This window comes from Protopterus annectens, chromosome 4.part0, assembly GCF_019279795.1.
Source record: "Protopterus annectens isolate FY-2018-M chromosome 4.part0, PAN1.0, whole genome shotgun sequence".
Taxonomy (NCBI): domain Eukaryota; kingdom Metazoa; phylum Chordata; order Ceratodontiformes; family Protopteridae; genus Protopterus; species Protopterus annectens.
The window spans coordinates 1,423,439,777-1,423,453,625 of NC_056733.1; positions in this window are offsets into that span (position 1 = coordinate 1,423,439,777).

Below are 13,849 nucleotides of genomic sequence, written 5' to 3' on the forward strand. Positions count from 1 at the left end.
AATAATTTTGCTATTAAAAAAACAGTAGGTAAGCAGCTAAGGCTCTTTCCATATTAGACTTTGCAGAAAGCTTTTATCCCCATGGGGTCATTCTCTTGCTGGTAATGTTAATTTATTATACATTTGAAACATGTAAAACTGCTGTATTTTATACTGTTATTGCACATTAGTGATACAAAAGTGCTTTTGTCTATTCAGACTTCATCAGACAGTCTTGATGACATAGTGCACTCAAAGTGCAAGGCATATTTACTCAACCATTTGGAATATAAATCTAGGAACACCATTGCTACCCAACATTCTGCTGAGGTGAGCTTGAATGTCAATCAGTAGTGTGTGTAGAAACTGCCAATTATCCGAAAGTGTCAGGCATGATGTTCATAGGTTGGTACTAAGGCTATCGGCCCTAGGGCCTACACAAGCCTGGCCATAATTCCCTGGCTATTTCTTCCCACACTATTTACTTCCCTGGACCCCTGTCTAGCAGGGCGACTGATGTGATCCCCAGAGTGAATTTCCTTTCTCCCATCCAATCATCAAGGTTCCTTTTGAAGAGGGCCAAAGAGACATGTATGGGAAGTCTATTCCAGAGTCTGGGGAGTCTCTGGGTCAGGAATCTATTCCTCCAGCATGTTTTGTTTACTGTGATGACAAGGTTTAGCTCCCAGGAGTGTGTGGCTCTGAGGGATCGGGATTTCTTTAAGTGCAGTATGTCCAACAGCTCTGGGTTTGACACAGCCTTGTATGTTAAGCAGAGATCACCTCTGAGTAGACTATATGCGACAAAGTATAGCTGGAGTTTTTTAAGGCGGTCAGTGTACGGCATCTGCTTTAGGCCTGTGATTCTTTTAGTGAGGTATTTCTGCGGCCTTTCCAGTTGTTGCAGATGTCTTGAGAGGTACATACCAAACAGGGCATTGTATTCTATAATGGGTTTAATGAGGGAGGAGTACAGTGGGACAATGGCCTCCTTTTTTCTGGATGAAAAGCCCTTAGTGATGAAGTGTGCCACATAGAAGGATTTCCTGACTGTTATGGCGATGTGGTTATCGAAGTTGAGACCACTGTCCACCTGTGCCCCTAAGTCTCTTATCACACTTTTGATGTTTAATGTACTGCCACCTATGTGGTATTTCACGGGTACATGTTTTTTCACAAAGGGGATAACTATACATTTCTTGGCATTGAGCTTGAGTCCATGGCTCTGGCACTAAGCATCTGTTTCTGTAAGGCCCTTTTGTAGAGTATCCACATCATTTGGGGATTCAATAATGGTTCCCAGTTTGCAGTCATCTGCGAACTTTGTTAGCCAGAGTCCCTTAGTGCTGGCCTGTAGTGTTTATTCACACAAGCTAAAATCTAAATTGACCTCTTGCCACATAAGTTTTACAGTCTGCAAATCAATTATAGAAAAAGTACAAGAGACACTATTCTACTAGCTAAAGAACTTAAATAAGCAAGTTCGGTTCTCACAATTCATATTGGATAGTAGCTTAGATTTTTCCCTTGCCAAGGAAGATACACTACTTATTAAAGCATGCTTCAAGCTGTTTAGGATTAAATGTCAGGTAACTATCTATACAGCATACATCTTGTACTTTAAAAAAAAAGCCCAACATCAAATTAACAGCTAAATCAGTGCTGTAGCTGTCAGTCACAAAAAGATAATTTTTAGTTAATAGCCAGTTATGTTCTAATTAGTCTACACATATCACAAACTAATTAACCTCCTTTAGATTAACAGGCCATTCTTACTAAAGTCATTGCTTAATTACATGGTGCATTGCCTTCCACACATTTTCCCCACCATCTGGTTATGTCTTAGAAGACAAAAGGATTAGTTTCAACTATAGACCTAGACTTGCTTAGGTAATCTGATATGGTATTTGGGTCTATAGGACACCTGAAGACATTTATTTTTTTGTTAGTTTGTTTTCCAGGGCAGAGCACTGATCTCCATGGCCCATTTTCAGACTCGGCTAGGAGTGGTGTCTGGTTAAATGTCTTGCTCACAGACACACAGTTAAGCAATGGAGGCTGACAGAATCAAACCTTGCACCACTGTACCAGAAGAAACAGCTTGTTAACAGAAAAAGGCCTAGATGAGAGCATTTCCCAGGGTATCATTACTAGTCTGCATAGTCAGCACAAGAGGGCCTACTTTCTTTGCTTACATACCATACATATCACAGTGGTTTCATCTCTAATCACCTATAGGGCACCTGTCTGGCAGTTGTTTTGCAAATCCTTGTGTCTAGGATAAGATCCCATCATTTCCTTCAGATTGATGTGCCTTCTGTCCATGGATATACATTCCAGGTTCCTTGAAACACAGAGGGGGGTCTTATGTGCTCCCAAGCTAGATCAAGGGCATCTAGAGTCAGTGATTGCTTGCTATTTGAGATTACAAAATGCATCTTCTTGATTCTTCAGTAACTGATGGGACTACAAATTGAATTCCTCTTTGATACAGAAAATTATTGCCCAGTCTTTCTCAAAGAGGGGGAAAACATTTTTTCAGGCAACGCTGTTTTTGCTCACATGTATCTGACCATCAGAACCATGAAGGCAAAGGCAGACATAACCCACAGCTCACAGACACACTGTCAATTCTGGTTCAAGTTCCAGAAGAAACTGTTTAGTTGAAAGACTCTGTCCTGTTGTAAGAAAAGTTTACTCCAGTTGATGTATATTAGGGCTGCCATGAGTCATTTTTCTTGTTATGAAACTCAATTTGGGTTTACTTTTGCAAAATCTCAACCTAGAAAGGTAAAGGATAATGAAGGTTATGGATCTGTACATCCCTTCAAAAACACATTGCCTGGACAAGATAGCCAGTTTAAAAAAATGATTGTTGCAGACCTCCTGCATTCTGAGACGACTACACACTGGTGCTAAGTATCTGGTAAACACCCTCCATGCAATGCTCAGACCAGGCCAAGCAAGTGAACTAGAAGTTGTTTGTGCCCTTCTCCAAACCTCATAGATTGTGCCTTTTGTGGCTGGGCATATCTAAGTGCACATCTATGAATAAAACAGTGGCTGCAGTACATGCAGCCATAGTATCCTGAACCTGCAAACTTAGAAATGTATTCAACTTGGAGATGTGTGTCATAGGCTTCCAAGTGCCATCTATTTTTGGGAACAGAAAAAGCCTAGAATAAAAGAAAAAAAAAACTTTTCTAGTTCCTACAGGAGGAAACTCTCTGGAGCAACTAAATCAGAAAAGATTTGAAATAAATCCCCTTGCCTGTAGAGGGACATAATATATGGCTTCTATAAGAAAGTGTCAGCATCGGTTGTACTACTTCCTTCTTCTCTGTGAGGACTGGAAGTATTTCTAAAAGTCAAGGGAAATTTTTAAAATCTGTATCATGGCCTAAAGAAATATCTGCCTCACCCATTTTATGCAGCTATAGAAAACAAACAGCCTTTGAAGTAGGAAAGCCTCCCACCCGAAAGTGGGTGGGATAAGAAAGTCAGTTGTGTCTTTCGGCTTTTCCCGGTTAGGGGTCACCACAGTGGAACTCTGGTCCACTAATGATTGGCAGAAGATTTTTACGTGCCGAGTTGCCGGCCCTGACACAACCTTCAATGAAGGTATGCCCATTCACGCATGTCTCCACACAGAAGACGCTCTAGCTGAGAATTGAACAGGACGTCTTACTGTGAGGTGGCAATGCTACCACAGCAACACCACCTCAGTATGTGGGATAAGAAAGCCAGTAATGCCCAATATTTACTTTCTGTCCTACATTCTTGGTTGTTTTTGCCCCTGTCACCTCTCCAGCCCTGCTTTTTTTCCAAATGGCCTTCTTTTGGATTTTTTCCTACAGAAGGACCATCATTCACTAAGGAGTTCCTATTTATCATGGGATTGATGAATTAAATAACCATTCTTATCCTTCTATTTTTTTTTTTTCTGTAATTTCTTGTGATAGGAGATCAAGAAGTCTGTTAACATTCTCTTCTAGAATTTTTTTTTCAAAATTTCCTTTATTTCTTGTGAAGGAAAACTAAAAAAGTCCCTGGCTAGGCTGCATTCTGAAATTGTCCCTTGACATTCTCTGCTAAAGAATGTGAGCTAAGTATGAGTTCATATTACTGTGCTTGTAGCTATACTCTTAGTGCAGCCTACATTTCATCATATACATCTAGGGACACCCTGACACTTTCACCCTTCATGGCCCCATCTTGCATTTCTGAAGTCATACCCCCAATGTTCTTCAGAACATTCCAAAAGTACTTTAAGATGTAAGATCATCAGTTTTTTGACAGCTTATTGCTCTGAAGGTCAGGGCTATAGAAATTTTTTACCAAATGTATCCATCACCCTGCTCTCTTCATTAGGGAGCACATTGGGCCCTAAAGTAATATCTGAATTTTGTACAGGAGCTTACAGAATACTTCAATCCTATAGCATTTGTCAGGCTTCCTTGTGGTGGGTTATGAATCTGGTTCTGAGGGAGATTATTGAAAGCACCTTTGAATGCCTGAAACACTAGTGAGCTTAGTTCTTCAAGCCCCAAGAATTCCAAACAAAACTTTTGTCAGCTCTTGTTATGTAATGTATGCAGCATGTTTATGTTATTACTGGGTTTTATCCAGTCATTCTAAATAAACATAATATATAGACAGCTCAATGTTGTTTGAATGTTGGTATTGTGCTGTATTTACTGTTTTAATCTATATGTCTTGACTTGAAAATGGTCCCTGGACCATCACACTAACATGGTTAACAAACAAACACACTGTACTGAACTTGCATTTGCCATAATTTACGTCCATTTCAGTCATCTAAAGCACACTAAGGGATTTCTCATTCTCAATTCCCATACATACTGTTTCTTTAGTCTGGAGTACATTAATCAGAATAATTCCTTTAGATCACTAAAAATATTTCACCACAACCAGTGATATTAAAATTGCTCAAACTACATAAGACATCAAGAAAATGGGAAACAGCAAATTCTGAGGCTTAGAGGGATAAAGCCCTGACTTTGCCCCAAAGACCAGTGTTCAGCTACTAGCTTTTGTGCTAGATCAGCTGAGACAAGGAAATGTGAGTAAAGCATCAGTTGAAAACTTGTCGACTGTGATGAGAGGTGGCTCATTTGGTCCATGAATAAGGATAATGATGACCTCTTTTGTCTAAGTATCATGCAGCAATGCAAAACTAGAGAGACAAGTTAAATAAACAAAAGTAAATAAACAAAAAACTGGCTCAGCTTCTGGTGTTAGTCCAGGGGGATCCAGTATCTGTCAGACTGGGAGGATATGGTAGACAAACCTCACTGCTTTGCTAGAGATGGTCTGCACCTGTCCCCCTAGGCTTTTGGATATTGAAAAAAGCCCTTGCAACCCTCAGTAGTGCCTTTTTTCAGCAATGTCAAAACAACAAATTTTCCAACGTAACAAAATCTAATTAAGACTAACTCAGGATCATGCTGTTTAATGCTAGGGGTTTAAACACAAAACTGCACTTGTGGAAGCACTCCTCACCTTAGAGGATGCTGACATCTGTGCAGTTACTGAGACATAGTTCAAGGTCACTGACAGCACCCCGGCCATGCAAGGCTACAATGCCTTCCACACATTCAAACCTCAAAATAAGCATGAAAGAAATTAAGGTGGAGGTGTATCCATCTTCATTAAAACCAAATACACTTCAAGACTGGTTAGAGAGTATGATTCTCGAACTACTCCTTGTCCAATTACTGGGAAAAGTACCATACCACATCATTGCTAGCTACAGATCCCCTACCATGAACCAGGATAACCACACTGCTTACCTCAGTTTACTGAAATCCTTCGCCATACAGCCCAAAATCTTAGTCATGAGAGACTTCAACTATCGCTCCATAGATTGGGGGACATACACAAGCAAAAACACACTTGCCCAGAGGTTCCTGGGCTTTAACACAGATACTCTGGAACAGATAGGCTGGACCTCCACTAGCGGCTCCAGTGTTCTGGACATAGTACTCAACAACATTTGGGGGGGGGGTCACTGTACTTTCTCATGTGTGATACCCTCTCTATTTAGATCAGACCACAACTCAGTCTTGTCTGAAGTAACTACTAGAACTGACACCCTCACAAGAGCAAAAATTATAAAAAAAAAAACTTTACCAAAGCTAACTGCAGCCTACCAAGCAAAGGTATAAAAAGCTTCATACCACCCACAATCGCAGACATCAATGTTCACTATGCAGAACTGTAAGCAAAGACCAGATAATATCCCAGACTGTTTATGAAAAAATCTAAAACAAGACCTGGCAGTCCCACTTGGCATTCTGTTTAATCATAGCTTAAGAACTGGCTATGTTCCTGTAGAATGGAGAGCGGCAACAGTAATCCCTCTGCATAAATGGGGGCCATCAACTGATCCTGGGAACTACAGCCCATAGGTCTAACCAGTCTCACCTGCAAAGCCATGGAAAGAATCATCATGGACCTTATCAACAAGGACAAAGGCGACCTCCAAATGCTGGACCCAATCCAGTTTGGCTTCATTAAGAGTAGATCATGCTTATTAAACCTGGTGGACTACTCTGAGAATGTCACCAAAGCCATGGACAAAGGTAAGACAATGCACACAGCCTATCTTGACCTTTCCAAGGCTTTTGACACAATTTACCACTCTGGCATCAATGAGAAATTCTCTCAGACAGGGATTAAATTAACTCTTACATTACTAGATGGGTAGCCAACTGGGTCACTGACAGAATACACTGTCAAAATTGCTGACTCCCCCTCCACCAGTAGACCAGTCACCAGTGGAATACAACAGGGGTCTGAGCTGGGACCCTTACTGTTTGGCATCAATTTCTCCAAAGTCCAGGCCAAAGTAAACAGTCTTTCACTCACCAAGTTCGCTGATGATTGAAAACTGGGAGCAAGAGTCTCCCGGTGATGTCAACATATTACAAGGAGGGCTAACACAAACAAATGACTGGTGCCAAAGCCATGGTCTAAAACTAAATGCAAAAAAATGCATTATTATTCCCTTCTGGAAAACAGAATTCCCTACAAAATGAAGTATTGACAGCACCCCCAACTTCCATCCCAGTGGTGCGAGACTTGGGAACACAAGTTGATAGTGATTTGAACTTTGACCACCAAGTTTCCACAGTGGTAAGAAAAGCCTTCTATGTAGAGAACCTCATAAGCAAGGGCAGAGCATCCAGGTCAAGGGATGTTATAACTCCACTGTACTCGACCCTCATCATACCATTATAGAGTATAATGCACCCTTTTGCATGCATCTCACCAGACACCTGAAGCAGCTGGAGAAACCTCAGAGGTGTCTCACTAAGAAAATACAGGGACTTCAAACTATGATCTAAATGGACAGGCTGAAAGCCCTGTCACTTTACTCTGTATCTTATAGGCAGCTGATAGGTGACTTGTACCTGGCCTATAGGGCAATCTCCAACCCTGCCCTAATGGAAATACTGCACTTCCGCAAGTCAAATGGCACAAGAGTCACTCACTCTAGGGATCTCAACCTAGCTTGTGACATTAACAGAACATGCTGAGGAGAAAGATATGTCTACCAGGGACTACCGCTTCTCTGAAAGAGACTTCCTATTCAGGTAAAACAGAGCTCCTCATTGACCCTAGTCAAATGCAACCTAGACAATTGAATGGGAGAGCACAAATTCAGCACCCATGTCCCTCATGGACAGGGGTAGCTGGTGTTGATGACAGACCCACTCTGTTCATAAGTTCATGCTGCAAACTACCCAAAAAGAAAGAATAGTTGTATAAAATCTTACCATAACCATAGATGTCCTTCTCTTCTATGTTGCAATATTCTTAACATAAGGGAATCACTGCCAAAGGTGGTCCCGGCGTTTGGCCCATTTACAAAAGACAATCCACTGCAAGATATGTGGGACATCGCTTAGGCCATAAAAGTAAAAAAAAACAGCCTAAGGAACAAAGGAGGTAAACATACATCCAGAGAAAAAGACAAAAACTAGGGGGAAGGTGGGAGGGATAGAATGCTGCAACATAGAATAGAAGGACATTTATGGTTTTGGTAAGATTTTACACAACTATTCTGTGTCCTTCAATTCTCATGTTGCAGTATTGTTAACATGAGGGAGAGTACCAAAGCTCATGAGGAAGAAAGGGAGGAGGAAGGGGTAGAGGTACTTTCTAAAAAAAACATGGAGAATGGCCCTAGCAAAGCTAGCTCTAGATTTGGAGATGCCATCCAGTTTATAACGTTTGGTCAAGGTATGAACAGAAGACCAGGTAGCTGCTTCTAAGATGGCGTTCGTGTCCAAACCTTTTTAAAAGAAACCTGAGGAAGTCACAGCTCTAGCAAAATGAGCCTCAACAGGAGTAGAAAGGCTCTTACCATGAAACACATAAAAAGATATAGCTTTAGAAATCCAAGGGGAAATAGTCTGCTTGGAAACAGGCATTCCCAGAGCCCTGAGACGAAAGGGAAAAAAGCTAATCACATTTCCTGACAGCCTTAGTTTTATCCAAGTAAACTATGAGCTGTCTATGCACATCCAAGGTATGAAGAACTCTCTCGCTAGATGACTGTGGAGAGGGGAAAAAAGGGGCTAAATGGACAGATTGTTAAGTGACAACTCATTCACAACTTTGAGCATAAAAGAAGGGTTAGTACAAAAGGAAACCTTATCCTTAAGGAAAACCAGGAAGGGGGGGCCCTCAAGGCTTGAAGTTCAGATGCCCTCCTGGCTGAAGTGATGGCTAATAATAACCTGTACAGTGTTGTGGGAGAGCTTTTGCTGCAGATTCAAATGGAGCCAGAGTGAGTTTTTTCAGGACAAAATTGAGATCCCAAGGACGACGAACAGGCTTCCTGGGAGGTCTGATATGAAGGATGCCTTTAAGGAAAAGTTTAACCTCCAGTCTAGAGGCCAAAGGAGGAGACAAAGGCAGACAAGCAGAGATGGCTGATAGATGAGCTTTCACAGAGGAATAAGCCAAACCAGCCTTCAACAGTTCACACAGGTAAGATAGAACCAGAGGAACTTCCACATAAAGTGGATCCAGTTTACAAGAAATGAGACCAGATGGAAAACCTCTTCCATTTGGATAAGTAGGATTTTCTAGTATTGGGGTTTCTGGCCTCCTGTGGAACCCTATGCATGCCTCAGAAAAGAGGGGAATCAGAAGACCATCACTCACATAATCCGACACAGAGTTGACAGGTGTGGGTGTATGACAGATCCCCTGCCTTGTGTGAGAAGATCCACCTTGTGAGGTAAAGTACAGTTGTGTACCTACCATAAATGTAGATGTTGAGTGTATTCACTGTTGCAGTCATTACACTTGGGTTATCCACCAGCAGGCTTCCCGCAGTCGGCTCGATGTTCCAAAGTCTTGGTCCGGCGTCGGTTGCTGTCACCTCTTCCCTGACGTCAGTGTGCCGGGGGTATAAAAGATGCAACCAATGCCATTTTCTTCAGTTTTTCTTGCCGCAGATGTCAGGTACCCCCAGATAGGAAGGCTGGAAAAATAAAATTATGCCAAAAAGCATGCATGTACTAATATAAACATTTCCTTCATCTACAAGCAAATACACCACATAGGTTGTATAGAGTTGAGAAATACAGAAAAGTCCCAGCAAAGTACAGGGGGATGGTGAGTGGGTAACCTGGACTGCAACAGTGAATAAACTTGAACATCTACATTTATGGTAGGTAGACAACTGTACTATGCTCATCGCGTTTCACTGTTGCAGTCATTACACTTGGGTTGAATCCCAAAGCTGAGGTTGGGCGGCTGGGTCTAGATTGGATTTGGAGAGGCTACCAGGCCCTGCAGGACTGCAGTGGCAAAGCCTGCTCTGGATTTAGAGTAGAAAGTTAAGTGGTAGTGCTTGGTGAAAGTGTGCACCGAGCTCCAGGTTGCAGCTTCTAAAATGTCTTTGGTTGGTACTCCTCTGAGAAAGGCTGCTGAAGTGGCTGTTGCTCTGGTAGAATGTGGCCTAATGATCTTAGACACTGATTTGCCATGTTGTGCATAACAGAAGCGGATGCAGTGTCCTATCCATTTTGAAATTGTCTGCTTTGTAATAGGTTTTCCTTGTGATCCTGAAACATAGGCTACAAACAGTTGCTCAGTTTTTCTGAAAGCTTTTGTTTTGTCCAAGTAGAATCGTAGCTGTCTGTGTATATCCAAAGCATGCAGAAGTCTCTCCCCTTTGTTTTGGGGATTTGGGTACAAAGTTGGTAAATGAATGGTTTGGTTCAGGGCCACATTGGAAACCACTTTTGGCATGAATGTTGGGTTTGTCCTGAGAGAAACCCTGTCCTGGTGAAAAATGATGAAAGGTTCCATAGCCATTAATGCCTGTAACTCTGATACTCTTCTTGCTGAAGTTATTGCTAGGAGCAGAGCAGTTTTCCATGATAAGAATTTTATATCAGCTGTGCTGGCTGGTTCAAAAGGAGGCAGTGTGAGTTTTTCTAAAACAAAATTGAGATCCCAAGTTGGTACTGGTGCTCTCCTTGGGGGTCTTATGTTTTTTGCCCCTCTGAGGTACTGTCTTAGTAGAGGATGTGAAAAAATAGGAGGTTCTGTATTGTAATGAGCTGAAATGGCAGAGGCATGGATTTTAATTGATGAGAAAGATAGGCCTTTGTCCAGCATCTCAGTTAGGTATTGTAAAATCTGATGTATATTTGGAACAAGTGGGTCGAGCCCTTGTGCCTGGTTCCAAGCACAGAATCTCTTCCATTTTTCTGAATAAGATTTCCTAGTGCTGGGCCTCCGGGCTTCTAAAATGACATCCATAACAGCTTTAGAGAGAGGTGCAGTCTGAGTGGCTACATTATCTGCCATGCTGCCAGATTTAAGGTTCTGAGTTGACTGTGCAGAATCTGATTGTTTTGAGTCAGAAGGTGAGGAATTTGAGGTAAAGGCCAAGCTGGGCCCTGAGACAAGCTCTTTAGGACTGGGTACCAGTGCTGCCGTGGCCAGTCTGGGGCAATCAGGATCATTTTTGGCCTTTCTTGTCTGACTTTTAGGAGCACTTTGGTAAGAAGAGGCATTGGAGGGAAGGCATAGACTGTCAGAGCTTTCCAGCTGAATGATAGAGCATCCACTTTCCATGCTTAAGAGTGATAAGTTCTTGTGCAGAATTTCTGTAGTTGGCAATTGTGAGGGGAGGCAAAAAGATCTATGTCTGGGCACCCCCATTTCCTTGTTATCATGCTGAACACCTGTGGATTTAGTTTCCATTTGTGAGGGTCCATGAGATTTCTGCTTAGTTCGTCTGCCAGTGTATTTTTTGTTCCTGGCAGGAATTGTGCCTGCAGATGTACCTGATAGGTTAGTGCTGTGTCCACAAGGTCATGGCTTGCCTGCATAGGGGGTAGAAATGTGTGCCCCCTTGCTTGTTTATGTACCACATAACTGTGGTATTGTCCGTCTTTATTAGTAGTTGTCCTGGATGTAGTATGTCCTTGAAAGCTGTCAGGGCATTCTGTACTGCTAGCGTCTCTTTCTGATTGATGTAAAATGCATTTGTTCCTTGGGCCACGTGCCCTGAATACATTTCCCTGCCATATGTGCCCCCCAGGCATAATCTAATGCATCCGTTGTTATTGTCTGCCTGGCCGTTGGTAAGGTGAAAGGCTGTCCCTTGTTGTGGTGACAGGCCTGGGACCACCATCGAAACTCCTGTTGTAGGTAAGGAATTAAAGTTATGATTGTCTCCAGGTTGTGACAATGTTGAGTCCAAACACTTTTTAGATACCATTGTAGTTTCCTCATATGCAGTCTTGCATATGGAATTAGTAGAATGCAGGACGCCATGAAGCCCAGGGCCTGCAGAATTTTTATTGCAGGGAGCTAGGTCTTTGTTGCCATCAGTTGAAAGTACTGAGTCAGTTGCCTTTGTTTGTCTGGCGTGAGATAAGCCATCTGGGCAGTTGTATTTAAGCTTGCACCCAGGAATATTATCTCTTGAGAAGGCACTAGTTTTGATTTCTTTTCATTTACTGTGTACCCTAGGCAAATCAGTAATCTTTTTACAAACGCCAGATGCTTTAGTAGAATGTCCTTGCTCTCTGCTTGAATAAGGCAGTCGTCCAAGTAGGGATATATTTGAATTCCTTTTTGTCTGCAAAATGCAATTACTGGTGCCAGGCATTTTGTGAAGACCCTGGGCACAGTAGATAAGTCAAAGGGCAGTGCAGAGAACTGGTAATGCATTGAGCCTGCTATGAATCTGAGGTATCTTCTGCAAGTTTGTCTGATTGGGACATGCAGGTATACCTCATTGAGGTCCAAAGTAACTAGCCAAGCCTTCTTGCCCAGCATGGGTAGAAGCTGCTGTAGTGTTAACATTTTGAATTTTGGAACATCCAGGAAAGTATTTAGGATTGACAGGTCCAGTATTGGTCTCCAGGCTTTGTCCTTTCTGGGTACTAAGAAAAGTCTTGAGTAAAATCCTTGCCCCTGTTCTTGCTGTGGTACTCTTTGAATAGCTCCCATTGTCCATGAGAGCAGCAATTTATTTTTGCGCCTCTGCCCATTGGTTCTGTGGCAGGTCTGGCATACCTCTTGATTTTGGAAGCGTGTGAAAGTGGAACCTGTAACCTTGAGAAACAATATTCAGTACCCATTTGTTCTGGGTGATTATGTGCCAATTTTTTGAGAAAAGTGCTAGCTTTTCCCCTAGGGGTGCTGCCAAAAGGCAAGTGCTTGGCATCTGTAGAGGGAAGTCATTGGGACTCTTTCCTATAAGGTTGTGATTTGTCTTCCCCTCCTTTGGGGGCTGAAGCACCCCATTGTTTAGGTCTGTAGGGTCCTTGGGGCTGAGATCTGCCTCTTGGGCATCTGTATCTGCCTCTTTGTGGCCTGTCTGACACCAGAAAGGACCAATTTTTTGAAGGCCAGTTTCTGCTAAACCTGGGTGGTTGAACCTGTAAGAAATCCTTTACTGTCTGCATTGATTTTGCTTTATCCTCCATTTTCTTTAACATGTCTTCTGCCTTAACACCAAACAAAGTATCATGCTGTAGTGGAGCATCCAATAATTTAACTTTAACATGGTCAGGTAAACTTTGTTCTTTCAACCAAGCATGCCTTCGAATAACAGACCCTGTACCTGCAGCTCTACAAGAAGCCCTAATTAATCAAAACCACATTGTAAAGTATGCTTTCCCACTTGTTCAGCTGCATGCAATAAATCCTGCATTTCCTTACTGTCAGGACTTTCTGAGATTGAAACCATTTTCTGTTTTAACAATGACATGAGATACTGTTGATATTTAAGCATGCGAAACTGGCAATTTAAAGCCCTTACAGCTAACGTAGCAGAAATGTAAACTTTTTTCCCCCATCTATCCAGAGCTCTGGAATCTCTATCAGAGGGAACAGGATTTTTAGCAGTGGAAGCCTTAACCCCTTTAGGACCCTGAGAAATTGTTTCTGGATCTGCAGCAGGGTTTTTGTAAAGAAATTTATGAGAGTCAGGGACCCTGTAATACCTGTCTGGCTTGACTGGTGCAGGGGGTAAAGAATCAGGAGTCAGACTGGATTCATAGAAAACATCAACAATATCAAGCACAGGGGGAATAGCCAGGGGCCTGTGTTGGGGCAATAAAAGAAAGTCTCTGAGCCTTTTCTTGGATTCTGAATAATCCTGGCTCTCCCAATGGAAATGCTCCCTCATGGTGTGCAGGGTTTCCCCACAAGAATAATCCTCAGGCGGAGAGGCTGAAGGTATAGAGTCTTCTGCATCAGAGTTCTCATAGGGAAGGAGAGAGTATCCCTGATCAGAAGAGGAATCAGAGGAAATAGAAACCTGGTCAGAAGAATCATAGTCAGTGTCTTGCCTAGGCCTTTT